This window comes from Mus musculus, chromosome 4 (genome assembly GCF_000001635.26).
Source record: "Mus musculus strain C57BL/6J chromosome 4, GRCm38.p6 C57BL/6J".
Classification (NCBI taxonomy): Eukaryota; Metazoa; Chordata; class Mammalia; order Rodentia; family Muridae; genus Mus; species Mus musculus.
Window position 1 is genome coordinate 32,261,770 of NC_000070.6, and position 21,567 is coordinate 32,283,336.

Below are 21,567 nucleotides of genomic sequence, written 5' to 3' on the forward strand. Positions count from 1 at the left end.
CTCTGTTGGCAGCCCCTCTCAGGGGTGTCTGGGGTTTAGGCACGCAGGCTCTTATCCCACTCTTCAGTTGTAAACCCAACATTTCTTGTTCCTAACAGCTTAGTCATTTACCTCAAATGGCTAGTCATCTTTACAGATTACCAGCATCTGCCCTCTCATCTGCTTAGTGTCATGAAAAATAACTCTTTAAACACACTCCAAGTGCGTTTAACAGAATTCAGTCTTTTGTTGTTAAAAGCTTCTAGGCACTGTTGTCATCAATGCTGACTTGCATCGTTTAGCATTGTACTGCTCTGTCTAGGTGAGGGAGCCAGCCATTTTGTTTTATATTTCCAACATGTCACAGACTTAATAATTTTACAGTGGGTAACAGTGAAATACTAGTCATATGAACTTGAAAAGACTTTAAGGGTCCAAAGAGATGGTTGGTTGGAAAAGTGCTTGCTACGTAAGTGTGAGGAACTGGGTTTGACTCCTTGCCATCTGTGTTAAAAAGCCAGATGCAGAAATCTGAGATGTGTGTGCTCAGAATCCAACACCTGGGAGGTGGAGACTGGCCAGGCAATCCAGCTAACTGAGAAGCTAGTGAGAGACTCTGTCTCAAAACAGACGGTGGAGAGCCCGTGAGATGTCTCAGAGGGTAAAGGTGCCTGCTGCCAAGACTGATGACCTGGGTCATCAGGAATCTTCATGATGGGGAAAACAAACAAACAAACAAACAAAACAAAACAAAACAAAACAAAGCAAAACCAGACTCCAGAAAGTGGCACGTGTACTCCGCCTTCCCGTACATATAATAAATACATAGGATGGAATAAAAAAATTGGAAAAAATAAGTTGGAGAGTCATTATGAAGACTAACAATGTTGGTTTCTGGTCTTTTCCCCCAACACACATCCACATACAAATGCATACACGCACACACACACACACACACACACAGAGAGAGAGAGAGAGAGAGAGAGAGAGAGAGAGAGAGAGAGAGAGAGAGAGAAAGAGAGAGAATAGCCCCCACTCCACCCTACAAGCTTAAACTAGATCAGAATGTTGACCCCTAGCTTCAGTGCTTGTAGGGTGGAGTGGGGCTATTCTCTCTCTCTGTCTCTGTCTCTCTCTGTCTCTGTCTCTGTCTCTGTCTCTGTGTGTGTGTGTGTAAGGTGCCTTGTCTTGGATGGAAGAGAGGCCGTCCAAGAGCCTGAAGGTGTGATGTGTCAACCTCAGGATCTACCTGCAAAGCTGGTTTTGAGTGAACTCTTGCCTTTCTGTTTCTTACGTGTGTAAAAGTTAAGTGACAAACCAGATCCTGTACCTACAGTTGGTGCTTAGAGGGCAGGGCGAGTGGGTACTTGCTGCAGTGTTTGGTGCAGCCTGCCCTCTCTCTGCTTCTCTGCCGTTTCTTTTCCATTCTTGGTAGTTATGGATATGGGTGGGAGGTCATTTTTTTCTTCTGTGACGCCACTTTAAACAATACAATTTTTGCTTACTCTTTTGCCACATTTTTCTTCTTCAGCAGATACGAATCTGTTGCAAGAGCTGCACAACATCCTGTATTACAGTTATGTCGCACTTTCCTGTCTGTTCCCAGTGGATGGGCTGAGGGGCATTCCTAGTAGCACTGCTGTCATTCCTAACTATTCTGTTTCTTGCTGTTTTAAGGATACACATTTACACGCACGTGCGCGAGCGCACGCGCACACACACACACACACACACCGTAAATCTGAGCCAAAGATAATGCACTTTGCGCTGTTGGAAGTCTTTAGAAAACTTCCCACTCTAAGGAGCAGAGTGGTCCAGTTCTTTGGCTGAGAATTTCCTAGCCTGTCCACTCTGTTGTATGCCTTCATCACCTTGCAGGTCTTTTGTGTCTTTCAGTCTAATGTTGCGGGGCCAACCATGACGATCTCGATTCGTTAGCACAGGACTTCGTGTATGATATGCTTAGCGATTAGAGCCTATGCTCTCCGGGAGCTCTAGTGGGACAAGGGGGACTGGAAGAGGAGGAAGAGAGTGGTGAGATTTTTTTTTGAGATGGTTTCGTCCTCCCCCTTCCCCCTCCCCCGCATGCTTACAGGAAATCTGTCTCTATTTGTGTGTAAAGTAGAGCACGCCGCCGAGTGTGAGCCCTGTGCATGGCTGGAGAAGCATGCTCTGTAACACTCAAAACTGATGAGAAGCCGTGCGCTCCCACTGCTACATGTTTGCTTGTTTGCTTGTGTGCTTGTTTGTTTGTTTGTTTTTTCATTGAGGTGAAGCCTCAATTAGAGTGACCCTCTTTAAATGTGTGACTCAGTGGCATTTAGTACATTCACAATTTGGGGCAATTATCACCTTTATCTAGTGTCAAAACATTTTTACCATACTAGTGGAAACTCCATCCTGGTAAGCCTTTAGCCCTCCCCCCCTCATGTTTCAGCTTCTGAAACCTGCCAGCACGCATCCTGCTCCTGTGCTTTGACCTTTGCTGGATAGTTCCTATAAATGGAATCTTACAGTGAGGGACTTATGGGTCTGACTTTTTTCCTTTACTATGTTTTTTTGTTTTTTTTTAAAGACAGGGTCTCACACAGCCCATGCTGACCTCAGCCCTTATGGCCTTCAAACACTTGGTGTATGGCCAGGGCTGGCCTTGAACTTTGGGCTACGGGCATGTGCCAGTATGCCTGGTTCTAGCTGAGTATTTTTGAAGTTCACTCATAGCAAGTACTTCAGTTCTTTGTATTGCTGGCTAATACTCCACACTGTATTGCTTTACCTATTCCCAGTTAATGGATATTTGTGTTGTTTCTGCTTTTGGCCTATTGTAAGTAACTGTGTGTGTGTGTGTGTGTGTATTTAGACCTCCGGTTAGTTGTATAGACGACATCTGAGACAAAAGCCAACAGGCAGCCAAGAAGAGCTCGCTGGCAAGCAGGCTCTGGGCACTTCTAGAGTTTTCCTCCCTGTGGCTGCCTACTCTGCAGTGTTGTAGTAAATCGAATGAGGTGCTATGCATGTAAGGGGCCTTAGCACTCTCTACAGCCAGGAAGACCCCTTCCTTTGCAGTATTACTATTTCTCATTGGGAAAATGTTGTACAGTTGTCCACAGGCTAAATCTGATGTAGATACATCCCAGCAGTTAAAAGTAGCACAGAGCCCAGTTCCTGATGTGGATATCATCCCCAGAACAGCATAAAGTCCTTTCTGTGAGGCTGGCACAGACGTCTGTCCGGCTGTTGGAAATGATCCTCTGGTGCCTCTTCTGGGTGCTTTTGAGTGGTGTTCTTTGGAGTTCCTGTATTGAGGAGCTGGGAAGTGATCGCAGGGGGCGGGGGAAGGTGGGAGAGAAAGCTCTCCTCCTCTCGGCCTCTCCACTGTGAGACTGAAGTGGGCCACTCATCACCCGAGTTGAGGAAAGGCTTAGAAGGTGTGCTTTTGGAGGGTGCCCAAGCACACGATGGGAAAATGTGTTTTGTCAGAAGCGGAGGAGCATGGAGTTGCCTGATCTTTGTTTCTCAGCCTGAGTCTGTACATCCTGAAAAAACACACAACAGGTTGCTTGTGAAAAGTTTGTGCATGAATGTTCAGTAAAGCGTTTTCTTCAACTGAACTAGGAAAGCATTGAAGAATGTTTGTAGCCCTTAAATTTGAATATATAGGTCAAACACATAGTTGTTTATTTGGTGAATTAGTTCCATGAGTGCCATTTAAGTGGAACCCTCCCCCTAACTGGTTTCCCATGAGCCACTGGTGAGCCACTGGGGAGACAGCAATTAAGCCAGGGTCTAACCAGGCAGGGACCAGGAATCCCCGAGAGCCAGCTCTTTGGGGCCTTTGGAAAGAAGTGTCTGAATTCTGAGTGTGTTATCATGTCTCTTCACCTTCCTTACAGACTAAAAACAGCCACTCCGGGATGTGAGAACAGAGCCAACATCGTGTCTGGAGACAACAAGGTTGCTTTTGTTAGTCTGGATATGTGTTTGGTGGTGGTGGTGGTGGAGCTCAAATTTTAGATTTTCAGTGCTAGAGAAATGCATTTACAATGTGAAAACCCGATGCTTATTAAAGAAACTCATTCTTTTAAAATGTTTTCTTTTTCATTCTTTTTTTTAAAAAAACCTCCAACTTTAGAGGGAACATGGAGCAGTTGTACAAGACCACTTACATGCCTGCTTCTGTGTGTTCACCAGGTGTCACCATTTGGTACTTCATGCTGTTATGCAAAGGTTTAGATGGATACTTCGGCTGCAGAAGAATGCTTACTTAAGGCGCTGTCTGATACTAAGTTGCAGATGTGCTAAGTATTCTTAAAGGCTGAAGAATAAGAACATCTCCTATATAACCATAATGCTATTGTGAAATAATTCCAAGTGTGGGGGGGAGGTAGAAAGTGCTGTGATTAAACTAAAAAAAAAAAAGTGGGGATTATAGCGAGGTCATTAGTCCTCCCATTTAGTTCCCTCTAGGATAAATTTGGTATCTATCAATGAACTACTCAACAATTTACTACAGAGTAAGTTCTAGGACAGCCAGAGCCACACAGATAAGCCCTGTCTCAAAACAAAACAAAACAAAAATTATCTTTTAACACTGGGAAAAGGTCGATTTCACTAATCTTTGTGATGGCAGCCACACGAGGTACCACTATGAACAAAAGCACATCTTCCGTCATGTCAAGAAGCAGAGAGTGTTTCTCATCCTGTTGGCCCAAATGAGAAGTTTACTTCCAGTCAGTGGCTGTGTTTGCTAGTGCATTAAAGTGGGCCAGCTGGCCAGTCACTCATCAGCAGTGAGGTGTATCCCAGAGTCTGAAACTCTATTTTATTTTTTTCTTTCCTTTTCCTTTTTTTTTCTCTTTTACAACTCAGTGGCCATGGACATTTCTAATTTTAAATTCCTGTTTTGCATATCAAGTTTATAAGCTATGACTTTTAGGATAATTTTTGTACTTTGTCCTGTAAACAGATTTTAAAAGCATTGAATGTAAAATGCATGTGAAGTTTCTTGTGTATCAAAGGCTCGCCTTTCCTCTCCCTGACTTAATGGGCTCCTGTTTCCAATTTGTGTTAGAGCTCTGTGTGAAACATGAACTCTAGTTTATGCAAGTCCTAAGAGGGAGCGCAAGTGTGTGTGGGGATAACAGCCCTTGAGCAGCCTTTGTGGCAGGCCTCTGTTGAGTCCTGGAGTCATTCTCCAGCAAGGCCAAGTGCTCACTTTGCACGTGGAAATTGCAGATGTCACTACTTGAACTTGCCACCAGTGCGCGCATGTAATATCTGTTGGCAGCATAATAGTTTTTGGCTACTCCTTGAGAATCCCACCCGCATCCCCTCTGTTTGTTTGTTTCAGAGCAGGGGATTGAGTCCCAGAGCCTAGCACATTCCAGATAACAGCCACTGTTACTGAGAGCTACAGCCGGATCTGACCGTTCTGATTTTAAGAAACAAATTTTCTCATGTAAAACTCAAGTTGGGAGGTTGGGCTCATTCATTTTTTATTCTTTCAGCAAGTAAACATTAAGTGCCAACTTTGTGTCCGTGCTGTTCAGAGAGGGACAAGAGAAGGCTGCTACTCTGGAATTGTGTGGTAGAGTCCATGAACAGATACAGATAGGAAACAAAAACCCCTTGACTATCCTAGGGTAGTGACGTGAGGGTGGGGTGCTCCATCAGAGGTGAGATGGCTAGTAAGATATCACTGAATGAATGAATCCCATCTGAACAGCGAAAGGATGTATAGGAGACTCACCCAGTTGGAAAAGGCTGGTAGAAAAGGCATTCGTGGGGCAAAAGGCCCTCACAAAGCCACAGAAACAGAAAACATACACGTGTTACAGTGTGTGGATTTCTGATGGTCTGTGTCACTAGAGCTTGGGCCCACAGGAAAGTCCCAAAGACATTAGCCTAAAACTTTATCATTTCAAAGTCATTGTCTTTTACGTTGTATTCAGTGGGGGACTATTTCAGGGTTTTTCTTTTAGCAAAACATCTAGATATTTATCTGTTGGTCATCATCAGGTCCTTTATATGTAGACCCATCATTATCATTAAATGTGTGATGGAAAATCATATTGCAAGTTAGAAAGTACTGGAAGTTAAAACTCTTCCCGTCTTTGGAAGTTTGATAAGCAGGAGACAGAACTGTGTTTTTGTTTTTGTTTTGTTTTGTTTTTTGTTTTTATTTCAGGACCTTTTAACAAAGAAGTTCCATGGTTACATGTGTGCTTAGAAATAGTATCATTGCAACAGGAAGAGGAACTAGAATCCAGAGCCAGAGGGGCAATCACTCTGCTCCTTTATAAGTTCATGGAGAAGCAATGGCTACAGGGATGCAGACTAAAGCCACATGAAACTGGTCCCAAGGACCAGTTGAACAGAGTCCTCAAATGTGATTGGCCCAACACAGACATCAACAGAGAGGAAATGACTGAGAACAGTGTCCAGATCTCTGGGGAAACTTCATGGGTGATATCACCAGGATATGGGTGTACAGTAGGTCATGAGATTGGGGTGTGAGATTGATGTGGGTGGTAGAACAGAGATTAGTGATAAAAGTGCTAGGAAGAGGACATTTAGTGACTGAGACAGAGAAGCCTTCCAAGGAGTTGTGTGAAGGGAAGAGGAAAACTCGGGGTGGAGTATGCCAACATTCAGGGTAGGAGAGTCTAAAGATGGGGGTGTTCAGGAAGGCTTGTGTCACAGAGGCCAAGCATTCCATCCTGGATTTGCCAAGTTAATAAGTTGAATAGAACTGTCATGAGCAGTTGGTGAGGAGTAGGAAATTAGAAGGAAGATCTTCCATTTATACTGTGTGGGAAAAGAAAGCAAAATGGGCAGGGATTTTTGTTTTTTGTTTTTTTAATGTTGGTTTTTGAAGTTGAAATTTTGAGCATGTATGCACTGTAAAGGAGAGAGACTACCAACGAGGAAGAAGACAAATTAGTGGAATGATGTCTGTAATAAATTAAATCTGAGGGCATATTTGCTCGAACACTCATGAGGTCAATCAGAGGAAGAAAGGATCTATCCAGATTTACAAAGATGAGAAGAGAAGGCAAGTGAGGTTTGAAAGCTGGATATGTGATTGGATGAGAGATCCATGGAATGTATGTTCTGGATAGTCAAGGGATACATTCAACTAATACATTCAGGTCTCCTTAGAAGCACAGTGGAGGGATGAAACTGTTACCCTACCACAGTCACACTGCACAGGTTTTTAAGACCACACTCAGCCTCTAGACTCTCCAAGTTGATAATGGAACACAATAGGAGCTTTTATTGCTGACTCATTGCTGTGGGATACATGACTTTTCCAGTGAGTTGTGTTGGCTCAAGACTTCCCCGTGGCCCCACCAGATCATTCTTAGAACAGTATTGAAATCCATTTCCTTTTCTTTCTGTGCTCTTAGGAACAGTGGGCAGGACCTCCTGCAGTCTCTAGCTTTCATCCTTGAGAAATTTTACACTTACAATCTTTTCTTAGTGCCTGTATGTTTATAGACCTAACCTAACATGAAGAACTTAGTCAAAACGTGTGGATTCGTAAGAGAATGCTAGCTGCCATGCAGGTAGCCCTTCCACCTTTACAGAAAGCAAGGAGAACAATGTTGAGTGAGCTGCTGTAGCTCTTTGGACAAAATGCACCTGGTGAACATATACAGAATTTTCTGTTTTCAGCAGCAGACTTCGAGTCCCCAGTAGTGAGCACAGAGCTATTTCTAGTGTAGGCTTTATGTTAGGCTGTAAAACAAATGTTAATATATTTAAGAAAATAAAAGTTAGACTTAGTATTATTTCTGACTACAAGGGTATGAAACTAGGAATTAATAATGGAAAGAACCTTAGAAAATACACAACATGCCCCCCCCAAACAACCCACTGATAGAGAAGAACTCAGAAAGGAAACTTGAGAATATCTTGAGGAGAATGACAGCAGAAGTGTAGACTTTGAAGCTGCAGGATAGATGCTCCACAAGGAGTGATTACACCAACACAGGCCTGCGTTCAAGACAGAGAAAGCCCAAATAAACAATCTGAAATTTCAGCTAAACGAATAAGAGAAAGAAAAATGAAGCCTAAAAATAAGTGGGAGGAAATAATAATAATCAGAGTGCAATAAAAGCCAGGAAACCCATAGAAGTAACCATACCAATAGTTTTATTTAAAAAATAAAATAAAATGGAACAATCCTTACCTAACCTAGGAAAAAAGTAAGAGAGAATATTCAAAAATTTTAAATGAAAGTAGAGACTGGAGAGGTGGCTCAGCATGTACGTACTTGTCTGAAGGACTGAAGTTCAAGTTTGGATCCCTAAAACCCACATAAAATCTGGGTGGGTGTGACAGCCCACCTGCAGTTCCAGCCCAGGGAGCAGAGATGGATTTCAGAGCAAGCTGGCTAAGCCAGCATAGTAAAAACTGCAAACTCTGGATTCAGTAAGAGACTCTACCTCAGTATAGAAGGTAGAGAACATTGAGAGAGCCGCCAGGCGTCAGCCTTGGGGTCCCTGCGTAGACACACATGAACCTACACGCACACACACAAGCACACATATGCACCTGTACATCGTCAACAAAAAAGAGGAAAAAGAAAACAATTAAAGTGAGTAAATTGCCCGAAGGTAAGAAGACTCATCATACTATTGCAAGCATTTATGTGTCAACAGTCTAGATAACGTAGATGAAATGGGTAAGTTTCTAGAAGAAAATACCAGTTCCAGAATTAAGTCAGGGAGAATTAAGTGAGAAAGCTTGAGCAGACATAGACAAAGAGACGGAAGAAGTCATTAAAAACCTCCCAGCAAAGAACAGCCAAGGCCGGATAAGTTCTCCAGTTCATTATATTCTTCCTATTGTACGAAGATCAAAGCCACGCTGGTTATGCTCTTCCAGAAAGGCAGAGAACGTTCAAGCCCAGCTGTCAGCCAGCACCCTTTCTTAGTAACCATTCTCAGGACAAGTGTGTGAGGAGGCCCAGTGTGATGTCCACCATCATAATCCCAGGGGAGACTGACCTAATGCTAAGATCCAGTACAGAGCAAAATGACCACTCTGGAACGTGTGTTCAACAGTTTGGATGCGCTAAGAAGAGCAAGAGAAGAAGAAAAAAAAAAAAACGGAAAGGAAGAGGTAAAATTATCTGTTTGCAGAAGACATAATCTTATATATAAAAACCCTTCAAAGATAAACAAATACTGTTGGGGCTAACAAGTGAGGGCAATAAAGTTGCAAGATACAATAACCAACATGTAAAAGCCAGTAACATTTTATATACAGATAACAGCCTAGCTAATAAAACTCAAGAAAACTACTGCATTTATAGCAGCATTAAAAACTATAAAACACTCGGGAATAAATGCGATCTTGATGGTGGAGATCATACTTGCCTCAAGGAACTCCATGCCCTAATCAGCAGGAAGTATTCCAACAATGATGTCCCCTCCTCTTTCCCCTCTATCATTTTTTCCTCTCATATCTAGTGTTGGGGATTGAAAGGTGGAAAAGCGGAATAGAGAAGGGTGGAAGGAAGAAGAACTCACAAAGCAGTCAAGAAGTTGCATCCTGAACAGAGGGAACCTCACTGTGGAGTCACCTTCTCACTGGCCTATAAACATATCTGTTGAGGCCTTTTCTTCATTGTGTATTGATGCAGGAGGCCACCTTGGGCAGTGCCAGCTCGCGGCTGGTGGACCTGGATTGCATAAGAGAAGGGGCCATCTTTCCCCCATAGTTCCTGCATCTGCCGCTGATTGAGGTTCTTTCCCTGAGTTCCCACAGAGATGGGTTTTGATCAGTGTTTTATTATGGGATCGGAAACCAAACAGTTGCTTTTGTATCCTGCCACACTGCTGAAAGTGTTGGTCATTTCTAGACCTTTTCTGGTGGAAGTCTTGGGGTCCCTTATGGTAACAGGTCACCTCTGAATAGGGTAAGTTGACTTGTTCCTTTTCTACTTTTATCCCTTGAATTTACTTCTCTGGCCTTACTGTTCTAGCTAGGGCTTCAGACACAGTTTGGAAAAGGAGTGGGGGTGGGGGGTAGCCTCATTCCTGATTTGAGTGGGATTTCTTTGAGTTTTTCTCCATTTAGGATAGTGTTTCTCAATCTGTGGGTTGTGATCCCATTGTGGGTTGCATATCAGATATCTTACATGTCAGATATTTATGTTATGATTTATGATTATCAAAATTGTAATTATGAAGTAGCAATGAAATAATTTTATGGTTGGAAGGGGTGACCACATCATGAGGAAAGGATTGCAGTGTTAGGGTGAGAGCCACTGACTTAGGACAGTATACTGGCTGTGGTTATGTCCTGTGTAGCCTTTGTTATATTATACTGTGCACCTTCCAGTCCTTTTCTCTCCAGGACTTTGATTATAGAAGCATTTTGAATTTAGTTAAAGGGCTTTCCTTTATCTGTTAAGTTGGTCATGCAGTTTTTGTCACTGAGGCCATTCATGTGATTTACTGCATTGATTGACTTATGTATGTTGAACCCTTCCCTTATCTCTGGGATGAAGCCCACTTGTTCCTGGTGGATGATCTATTTGCCGTATCTCTGTATTTAAGTTGCAAGCATTTTTATTGAGAATCTGCACATCTGTGTTTCTTTAAGGATGATGGCCTCCAGTTTCTTTTGTTGTGTCTTTGCTGAGGTTTTGGGAGTCTAGAGTAATACCTGCTTCATAGGAAGCCAGGAGTGCTCCTTCCGTTTTGTTCGGTTATTTGAAAATAATAATTTTAAGAAAAGTCTTTAAGAAGAATTGGATGTAGATTTTCTTTGAAAGTTTGGTAGAGTTCTCTGTGGCTCCATCTGGGCCTGGGCTGGTTCACTATCTCCATCACTATCTCCATCACCGTCAAGACCTCGAGGAGAAGGAAGAGGATGTTATTACTGTTTCAGTAACCTTGTTATGGGCCTGTGGAAGTCGTTGACCTTTTCTTAGTTTAACTTTGGTGGTTTGAACAAATTTAAAAAGTTATCAATTTCTTTTAGGTTTTCCAACTTAGTGGGGTATAAGTTTGTTTTTGTTTTATTTTTTAAAAAAGCCCTTCTAATATTCTGAATTTCTTTGGTATCTCTTGAAATTTTCTCCTGTTTATCTCAGACTCTGTTTAAGTTGGGTCTCCTCATTTCTTTCTGTCGTTTAATTGGCCTAATGGCCTGTTGATCCTCTTTACTTGTTCAGAGGGCCAGCTCTTACATCCATTGAGTCTCTGTATTGTTCTCTTTGTTTCTATTTAACTCATCTCTTCTCTGATTTCTATTATTTCTTGCTGTCTACTGGGTTTGGGGTTGTTTTCTTCTTGTTTTTCTAAATTCTTGAGTTGCATCATTAAATCATTTATTTGTGCTCTTTCTGATTTTTTTTTTTTAATGTAGGCACTTAGAGCTATAAATTTCCCTCATACAACGGCTTTTAACATGCTCCAGGGGTTTTGTTGTGTTTTGCTTTTAATTTTATTTAATTCTGCAGAAATTTTTACTTTTTTTTTTTTTTTACTTCTTCTTTGACCTATTCATTATTCAGTCGTGTGTCATCATTTAAGATCCATGAGTTTGTGTAATTGCTAGAGATTCCCTTCTGTTGATTTTAAGTTTTATTTCATTGTGGCCAAATAGGATACAAAGAAGTATTTCACTGTTTCTTTCTTTGTTTTGTGTCCCTGAATGTGGTCTAGAGCGACTCCATGGAGTGAATAATCAAACGTACATTTCATAGTGTTGGGTTGGAGTGGTCTCTAGATAATCTGTTAGGTCCATTTGATATACAATGTCATTTAATTCTGTTGTTTATTTCTTTATTTATTTATTTCTTTATTTCTTTATTTATTTATTTTTGTCCAGACAGCCTGTGCACTACGGAAAGTGGGGTATTGAAATCACCTACTAGTGCTGAGATGGGGCGAGTTTGCATCATGAAATCTAGTGGTACAACTTTTTATGAGATTGGATGCATGGGCGATTGTGCATGTATGTCTAGTGTGCAATGTCTTCATGGTTAACTGTTCCCTTCATTACAATGACGTATCCTTTCTCTCTTCTGGTAAGTTTAGTTTGGAATCTGTTTTGTCAACTAATAGGATAGAAATGCCTGTTTGTTTCCTGGTTCTGTTTGCTTGAATCCTTTTTCTTACCCTTTCGCTCTAAGGTGAGTTTCTAGATGCTTTGGTAGTGAGCTGGGCTGAATCGTCTCTCCAGCCCTCAATGACTTTTTTACAGACACCAAAAGTTGGATTTTATTTCTTGATTCATTCAGCTAAACTGTGCCTTTTGATGTGGGATTAAAGGTATTAATGGAAAGTGCACCTCGATTGATGTTATTCTTTTCATTTGTGTTCTCAGTCCTATTTTGTGTTTCTTTAATCATGGACTTGTTTACTTTCTGTGGACTCTTGGCTATACTTATTCCTCTCCAGTCTGACGCAGTACCTTCAGTATTCTCTGTAGGGGTGGCTTGGTGAACATGGATCCTTCTAGCCTATTTATACCATGGGAAGTTTTTCTTTCATCTTTTATTATAGCAGATCGTTTTTCTGGATAAAGTCTTTGGGGTTGGTGTGTGTGATCATTTAGAGCTCCGGGATCTTCTGGCCTTTAGTTTTCATTGAGAAGTCAGCTGCTATGCTGACGGGTTTTCCTGTATATGTGCTGTATGCTTTTCCCTTGCAGCTTTAAGTGGCCTCTCTTCTTTCTGGATATTCTGTGCTCTCCTGCTGTGGGAGGCTGGGAGAGGCTGCGTTTTTGGTCCTATCTGTTACATGCCTTATGTGCTTCTTGTGTCTGTACAGATGTGTCTTTCCTCAACTGGGGCAGTTTTCTTCTGTGGATCTGAAGATAGAGTTTCTGCCATTGCCCTGGGAGCCTCCTTCTTCTGTATCCATAATTTATGGATTTTTTCATGGTGTCCCATGTTTCCAGAATGATTAAATTTTTTTCGAGTGTTTCCTCTATTTTCAAGACATGATAGTCTGACCCTACTTGATCCAGTCTACTGACGAGGCTTCCCCCCAGATTTTCTACTTGAGTTATTGTTTTTCAATTCTATCCTCATTTCAGATTGATTTTCTTTAGTTATCTAAATAATTTTCATTAGAAAATAGATCTCTAGTACCAGTGGGTTGACCAAGGTCATATTGTCTCCACCTATTGTACTGTGTGTGTTTTGGTGACATGACCTGGTCATATGACATGACTTCTCCTTTTGGTTGTCTCATATGAGATTCTAGTCTGGCTTTGTTGAGTGGAAGTTAGCCATCACAAGGCTAGGCTGATACACAGGCTGAGCTGGGTCGCCAAGTATGGAGGTGACATGGGTCAATGTGATTCTAAGGCCATCTGCTGGCTGGGTATACAAATTATCTGACCCCAGCTAATGGGAGTGGATTGATGGTGTGGGCAGATGAAGTTCTGAGGAACTCTCTCGGCAGGGCAAGTGCATAGGCCAGGCAAACATAGCTGAGCCTCGGCATCTGAGGGCGGTGCACGTGTGTGAGGTTCTGAGGGACTCACCAGACTGGGGTGCTGCGTGAACTGCCCACACTGAATAACATGAACAAATCCTCATGACCATGGAGAGCCTGTAGCAGACAGAATGAAGTTCAGTTTGGAAGGAAAGCCTTGTGTGGCCACAAATCATATGAAAAATATAGAACAACACAAAACCTAAGAAAGTGCAAAAAGCCTCTCGTGGATTGTTGCATCTCCCACTATCCTAGAGAAATCCTTTGTCCTATATATGGGGAAGTATACAGGGGACATGCTGGGTGCTGGAGTGTCAGCCCCTCTGAGGTTGGAAAAGTCAACAGTTTGAAATTCCCCATCTTCACAGTCTTGACATATTAATGGATTCAAATGGAAACCTCGGATGGTTATATGGAGTCTATGTTATATAAATCCTCAGGAGACTACTTAGAGCTTGAACTATAATAGCTCCTTAGGTTATCTAAAAATGTATGCAAAATACATGTAAATGGAAGATAATGAACTGACAGGAGGCTTCGCACACAGCTAGACTCTGTTAGATTGTTCTTGCCTGCCTATAATAAACCCTCTAGGATGTTGGGTTTGGTGGCACGGTTTATTATTGTTGTTGTTGTTGTTACATTTGTGATTGTAGTTGTTTATTGTTCAACAATGAGGACATAGTTCTAAAATACAGGTTGAGCACCTTTATGCCAGAGCCTTTAACTATTCCAGAATTTGAAACTGGCATAGTACTGCCAGTGGGAAGTTCCGTACTTGACACCGTGTGTCAGGTTACAGTCAAAATGCAATTAAGCCAGAAATACTGTATAAAATTGATCTTCAGGTTGTGGGTATAAGATATGCATGGAACAAGAATGGTTTTTCTTTTGTTGCTTCAACTAGGTCCCTTTTTTAAGATAAAGAGACGGATGGATGGATATATAGGTAGATAGATAGATAGATATGCAAGTAACTCATCCCCAATTTTAGAAATCGCAAATCCAAAATACTGTGATGGGGGCTATAGAATGAGCTCAGCACTTAAGAGCAAATCCTGCTCTTGCAGAGGCCCTGAGTGTGGATCCCAGCATCCATGTTGGGTGACCCACAAATGCTTGTAAGCCCAGTGTCTTCTTCTGGCCTCCTCAGGCTCCTATACACATGCAGCACCCGCAGACTTAGACATATAGATAAAAATAAATCATATATACTACAACAACAAATAAGACCATATACCTGATCAGCTCAGGCACTTCACATAAAGCAGTGGTTCTCAACCTGCCTGATACTGCACCCCTTTAAGACAGTCTCTCATGTTATTGTGACCCCCAACTGTAAAGTAATTTCATTGCTACTGTAATGTTCCGTTGTTATGAACTGTAAGTATCTGGTATGCAGGTCGTGTGGAAGTCACTACCCACAGGTAGAGAACCAGTGGAGGGAACCATCAACTTGAGTAAGATACAGATTCAAAATATAGCCTACAGATATGAAGTATGAGGTCGTGCCTTTTTTCCTGTCTTGAACTCTTCACTTTTTGGATGAAATGATCAGTTCAGATGACAAAGCTACACTCCTTAAATAAAAAGTAGTTTTTCCCTAGTTGTTTATCCCCCGTTCCCTTGTTTCCCATAGAAGGCTCACTTACTCATTACAGTAGCCCTCCTCTTTGCTCTTTCCAGATTAATTAATTGAAGGAGCACCAAGAGATAACATTGCTCCCCATGAACTTTTAACTAAAGCCGCACATGGTGGGGCGGTGACTAGCCTGGCCTTGAGAAGATGATTTGGTTAGCCCTTTGTGGCCCCATACTTAGCCTATACCTGATTTGTAAGCTGTCAGAGCATGGTGGGCAGACTGAATAGAACCTCAGACATTTAAACACAGCTAATGTTTGGGCCCATTCCTGATCCTGTAAAAAGCTATCAGAAGTTGTTTCCAGCATCCATAGCATTTGTTTTATAGCCATGTGGTTTTTGGATCATTATTTTAATGATCATAATTTCAATACAAACCTGTTGGGTTATATTTGCTGGCCTTTGCATTGTAGAGTGTGACTTGACTGTCTAGGAGAGGTGAATGACCCCTGCAGAAAAGCAGCCCGTTTTCAGATTGCTCCAAATTTTATTTTTAAGGGAAGAAATAAAAGAAAACTAAGATGAGTAGGACGTTTAGGTTTGAGTAATGTTAGGAATCTCTCCACAGTCTGTGGAATTTCGGTAAGGAGCCTTTTATCAGGCTGGTTAGGAAGGAAGAGCTGTCTAGAACCATGCGGTATGGCTTTTTGTATCTCCACCTGGGCAGTCCCAGGTTGATGCCTGGTGTTTTGGTGACATGTGGTGATGTTCGCGTGTGTTCAGGCCTACTTTAGCTGTGCTGCTAGGACTGCAGGTGGAAGCTCGATGCTCAGCTTGGGCATAGTGGATTCTAACTAACTTAGTTCCTTCGTTCCCATTGTCACCATGCCCTCCCTCCCTTCTTCCCCCTTGTCCTTCTTTCCTGCTCCATCCTTATTTCCTCCTGCCTTTATTTCATTTCCTTATGAACTGGACTCCCCATCCTGTGAAACCACTCAGAGTCTGTCCTGCATCTCCATCACCATTTTCCAAATGTCCATTCCCAGGCCATTTCAGAGAAACCCACAGTATATAAAACCAAGTTGCCTACCTGCCTTCTTGGCTCTTTCTTGGCTTGATGAGGTTTCTCACATCACACAAGCAGGCAGTGGAGGGAAAAGCTGCAGCTTCGTTAGCTGCTTGGGACTGAGCCCCCGTGCTCCTTCTAAATTCTAGAGAGAGAGGTGAGCTGAGCTGTGTATCCCGGGAAACATTTGGTTCTAAGAGGGACCAATTCCAGAAATGCAAGGTTTTCTTTTTATACGACTAGCAAACTTGCATTGATTAAGATGTGTCAAACAGGTGCTGGGCGTGTGCAAAGCTATTTCATGATTTTTCATAGAACTGAATGGTTATTTTTAAGTGTGTCTATATTATTCTCAGGCAGACTGCTGGATAAAAAAGTACAAAGGGCTAAAAATACGTAAGAGTTTCTGTATTCTCTGTTTTAAAAGAAACCAACTTCTGCAATCCCTTTCCATTTGTAGGAACAGAACACCATGGCTTTGGCCATGATTGCAAGTGGTTTCTCAGTGTCTATGTTCTAAGACAGATCGCCATCAAAAGGGCATTGGCTGATCTGTAAGTCATCAACACGTGAGGAGGTGATTATAGTCAGACCCTCTCTCTGTGATTGCTACTGTTCTGAACTTGCGGGTTTTGTTTGTTTGCTTGTTTGTTTTGAGACAGGGTCTCTTTATGTAGTCCTGTCAGCCCAGGAGCTCAGTAAGCAGACCATGCCTGTATCTCAGGTGCGTTCCCATGATCCTGACTGAGTTGTTTGCCCCTCTGGTCGTAATGCCAGCCTCCTAAGGTGCTCTGAAGATTAGCTTGGAGCAGAGCCAGCACATGGTAAATGCTTAGTGTGTACTGGAAACTTTTTTATGTTTTCCATTTATTTTGGTTTTTTAGAATGCTGGTTAAATAAACACAATATGTATTCTCTTTTGAAGTGTATAGTTCAGTAGTGGTGGTTATATTTAAATTGTTGTGTAGCAGATCTGTAGGATTTCCATGTTACAGCCCTGAAGTGTTTGTTATTGTTATTATTTTAAATCTCACTTTCTCCCACAGTCAGTTGCACAGTTTCGTGGACTGGGATGTCGACTCTGCTGAGCAGAAACTGCTTGGTGATGTATGGAAGGAGCCAGCGCCAGCCCCCCCCACCCCAATTTCTTGAATGAATGAATAAGAACAATGGCATAGTGAATGCGGTTTTGAAAACTTATTTCTCACTTAACAAGTAAATCTATTTTTAAACCGTTTTAAGTGGAGTAGTGTAAATGGAAAACTGTCTGCCTTCAGGAGTTAAGCTCATTTTTTGTTTTGATTTGAAATAGGGCCTTACTATGTAGACCAGGCTAGCCTCAAACTCACAATTCTCCTGATTCAGCCTTTTGAGTGTGGGGTTTACAGGTGTGGTACAAAGTGGTTCATAAGGCAGCAATCTCTTTTTTTAAGATTTATTTTTATTTATGTGTAAGTATGAATCTCTCTCTGTGTGTGCGCGCACGCGCACGTGCCTTTTGCAAGGTGCCTGAGGAGGCCAGAAGAGGGTGTCAGATCTCCTGGAGCTGGAGTTAAAGGTGGTTGTGAGTCACCTGACATGGGAGCTGGGAACTGAACTTGAGTCCTGCTCAAGAGGCACAAGTGAGTCTTAAACCGCTGAGCAATTTCTTTACCCATATCCCCCACCCCCACCCCCGTGATGTTAAAATGCATTTGTACTGTTTCTCAGTTATTATAAATTCTGCCTTTTCTAATTCAACTTTCCTTCAACAGGAAAAAGAATATCTATTTAGTGTGGATGGTAAAAGAAAAGAGGAAATACTAGCCAATATGCCAAGAATTTGAAAAGCATTCACTTTAAATTCAAACCTTATTCTGTTCATCTGGTCAGGCCTGGCCACTAGAATTCTTACTTCCTTAGGGAACACATGAATCATCTTGTTCTTCCATTTGGATCAGAGGTTCAGGCCTTCATCTGTACTTGCCAGAATTAATGGAACACTAGTATTTCCACTGAGATCCAATCTGGTCAGGCCTGGCCAATCTCAGTCCAGTCTGGGTCTGAGTCTACTCTGGGTCTGGTCTGGGTCTGGTTTAGTCTGAGTCTGATCTGGGTCTGGGGCTGGGTCTGGTTTGGTTTGAGTCTGGTCTGTGCCTGTGTCTAGTATAGGTCTGGCTGTAGCCTGGGTCTAGACTGGGTCTGGTCTGGGTCTGGTCTGGGTCTGGGTTAGTTTGGGTCTGGATCTAGTCTGAGTCTGGGTTTGGGTATGGTCAGACTAGTCTGGTCATGTGCTGTCTAGTCCTGTCTGGCCCAGTCTAGCCCGGTCCCTTTTGGGGTCTTTTAAAAGAATATTTATTGAACATTGCCTAGAAAGGGCCAACACTCTAGGCAAAAGAGAAGAAAACTGTCTCTGACTAAAAAACCTTCCATCTGTAATTAATTACCATCATGTTCTGTGGATTTTTTTTAAACGTTAAATTTTTGATAGGGATTATTTTGCTCATGGGCAAAGAAATCACTTAAATGTTTTTTGGGTTTTTTGGGGGGGGGGTTGGTTTGGTTGTTTGTTTGATTTCTATTTATTTTTAGCTAAACCTTAGGTTTCGTTTTATGACAAATAGGAATGCTGCAATGAGCTCCTTTTGTTTAAACATTGCCATTAGGAAGTAAGCACAGAATGTGGGCTTTGCAGAGACTCACTTCCTTCTACGGGGAACAGGGCTGGTGGGGCCTTGGAGGGTGTGCAGGAGACAGGAAGCCTGTGGCCTGCCAGCGTCTTAACGGGTCCATACAACATGGTGCCTGTCAGGAGTGGGGAGCCAGGCAGCAGCACTCGTCGATGGATGCTTGGCAAACCCTTGCTCAGCTGCATGGCCTGCAGTTATTCATCTTCTGATGGTGATGGCTTTGCCCTTTCCATTGTGACTTCTGGAAACTGGCTGTGCCTACTCATTTCTTCCTGAGCCTGAAGATGGAGTTTATCTGTGAATCAGAGACCATAATCTTTTGAAAGGTCTCCCTTGTGTTCTGAGATTAAAATATTCTTGGGCGAGTGTGATGATTCAGTGGTAAGGTTATGGCCTGAGTTTGATGATGGATGGAGAGAATCAAGTTCCGCAAGTTATCCTCGAACCTCCGTACTCACGTGCGCGCACACATACACACCAACCCACACAAATATATGTAGTGAGAATTTAAAAATGTTCCCATATTTGGATTCTAACAGCAAGAAGATGCATGTTTATAAAATATATAAATATTGTACAGAAAATATAAGTTAACTATTTCTATGTACAAATGTAAACTTCCCTAATGTTTCAAGTCTCCTGTTTGAGTCTGTACCTAAGGAGGAATAGAAATCAAAGACAAGCATGGCCCGGACTCTGAGGTTCTGTTGTCTCACCTGTCCCAGGAGGGAAGCCAGCCTCCTCCTCAGAGCATCTTGGGCTTGGTGACATGACCTTCAGCCAGGCTCTCTGTTCGACTCAGCCGGAACCTCCCTGTGACTGACCAGGGGCCAGGGGCTTGGCAGGGTTGCCTGTCTGTCTGTCTGTCTCTCTCTCTCTCTCTTTCTTTTTTCTGAAATGCCCTTAAGCCTCCCAACCTCACTTTTCATTTTTCTAAGCCTTGCTCATTCTTCACTTCCTTTAGACGCCCCTCCCAGGATCCCCACCCTCAGAGGGTGCCACCCTGCCGTACACGCTTTCTCTTCTCTTTTCTCTTCAAGTTGTTCTCAAAAATGTCAAGTGTATTTTCACCTATGAGTTTGTTTCTCTAATGGTTTTCTCTTATAACACTGTAAGCAGTGTCAGGGAGTGTGGCTGGTTTGTCTGTGTTCACAATATCGGTTTCTAGCAAGGAGAAGAGACTCAAGGAAAAAAGTTGATGTGTGAGCTTTTCACACTTTTTATTAAATGAAAGGTATAACCCGTCATTTATAATGCTGTGAAAACTTTCGTTTTGTTTTGAGATAGGCTCTTGCTACACAGCCGAGGCTGGCCTCAGACTTAGGATTCTTCTGTCTCTGGGCTACCATGCATGACTAAGGGTTTGTAATTTTTTATTAGGCGTTTTAGATGAACTGTAGTATAGCACAAACACACTTTTTGAAAGTTGAGTGAGCACCATGGTGTGACTGTCCTCATGCACAGGAGGGTCCTGGCTTTGCGGAAGTCTCGAATGTGGGATATGCCCCTTGTGGGTTGCTTTTCTCAATTGGCAAATGAACAGTCTGGCCAGATCTAACTCACATAGGGCTTCTTAGTTCACCTACTACTTGGTTATCAAACCAGTGCTGGGCATTGCTGTGGGATACACAGAAAAATAAAGTTAGTTCTTGCATGTATTCATTCGTGTAAAAGTGTTTATTGAATAATAGTGCATACCTACTGAGCCTTAGAGGGTATCATAGTTATGAATACCTGTGTCGCACTCATAGCTATATGTATTTGTACGATGTATTCTAGCCTAAGGTCTAAGAAAAATGTGTTCTTATATGTAGTGAAGATAAGAGGGAACCCCAAAGAAAGGTACAGAATGCTGTACAGGTGTAAGCTGAGTAATGCTAAGGGCACAGGAAAGCATCTTGGATAAAATAGAGTGAGGAGTTCTCTCAAACAGTGGGGAGAACCTTGACAGTTGGAGCTCTTAGAGAAATTCTGGGTGTGGGAACCACTTGAGGGAAGGTGTGGGACAAGGAAAATACTTAGAAAAGAGGCATCCCCTTCATGGGAGCACGGAGAAGAGGTGGTATATAGGAAGCATCCCGCTGAACGTCAGGGTGAGGCTATTGGCCTTTAGGGCAGGACGATCCTTAAATCTGGGAAAGGATACTTTGAGTTACTTTTAAAACGTAAGTGTGTGTGTGTGTGTGTGTGTGTGTGTTATCATCTGCAAGTGGGGATAATTTGACATTTTCCCTTTCTCCTTGCATTCCTTGAATTTGCCCCGACCCCCACCCCCTTGCCTTATTCCTTCAGCGAGTGTTTTGGGCAGTGTTCATAGGGGTGGAGATAGGGACCAGCTCTGTCTCATTCCTGGTTTCAATGGGATTGCTTTGAGGTGTTCTCCATTTAGGATTATGCTGGCTATGGGTTTGGCATATACAGCCTTTATTCTATTGAGGTATATTGTCCTAGGTCCTACTGTCACTGGAACTTTTATCATGAAGACATGTTGGGTTTTATCAATGACATTTTCTGTGTCTATTGAGACAACCAAGTGATTTTTGTCTTCAAGTCCATATATGTCATTTATTACATTATTTGACTTATTATGTTGAACAATACTTGTATCTCCTCAGGATAAAGCCAACCTGGTCATGGTAGATAATCTTTTTGATGTGCATCTATATTCTGTTTGCAGGTATTTTATTGAGGGTTTTTGGGTCTGTGTTCATCAGGGATATTGGCTTTAGTATCTTTGTTTCTTTCTTTCTTTCTCTTTTGTTGTGTCTCTACATGGTTTTGTTACTAGAGTAATACAGGCTTCAC

At 42.3% G+C, this 21,567-nt stretch overlaps 1 protein-coding gene across 8 annotated transcripts in view; it reads left to right on the plus strand.

Moving 5' to 3' along the window:
- Positions 1 to 21,567, plus strand: part of Bach2 (BTB and CNC homology, basic leucine zipper transcription factor 2) — a 347,697-nt gene that overhangs the window by 23,357 nt on the left and 302,773 nt on the right. For 2 of the 8 annotated variants that reach the window (XM_030253108.1, XM_030253111.1), the window contains one exon: positions 3,873 to 3,933. The exons of 4 other annotated variants lie outside the window; for them this stretch is intronic. The gene's annotated coding sequence lies outside the window, so the exon portion shown is untranslated. Of the gene's footprint in view, positions 1 to 1,875; positions 3,934 to 21,567 lie in introns of all 8 variants that reach the window. 2 more of the 8 variants (XM_030253110.1, XM_030253109.1) reach the window with 2 other exon arrangements.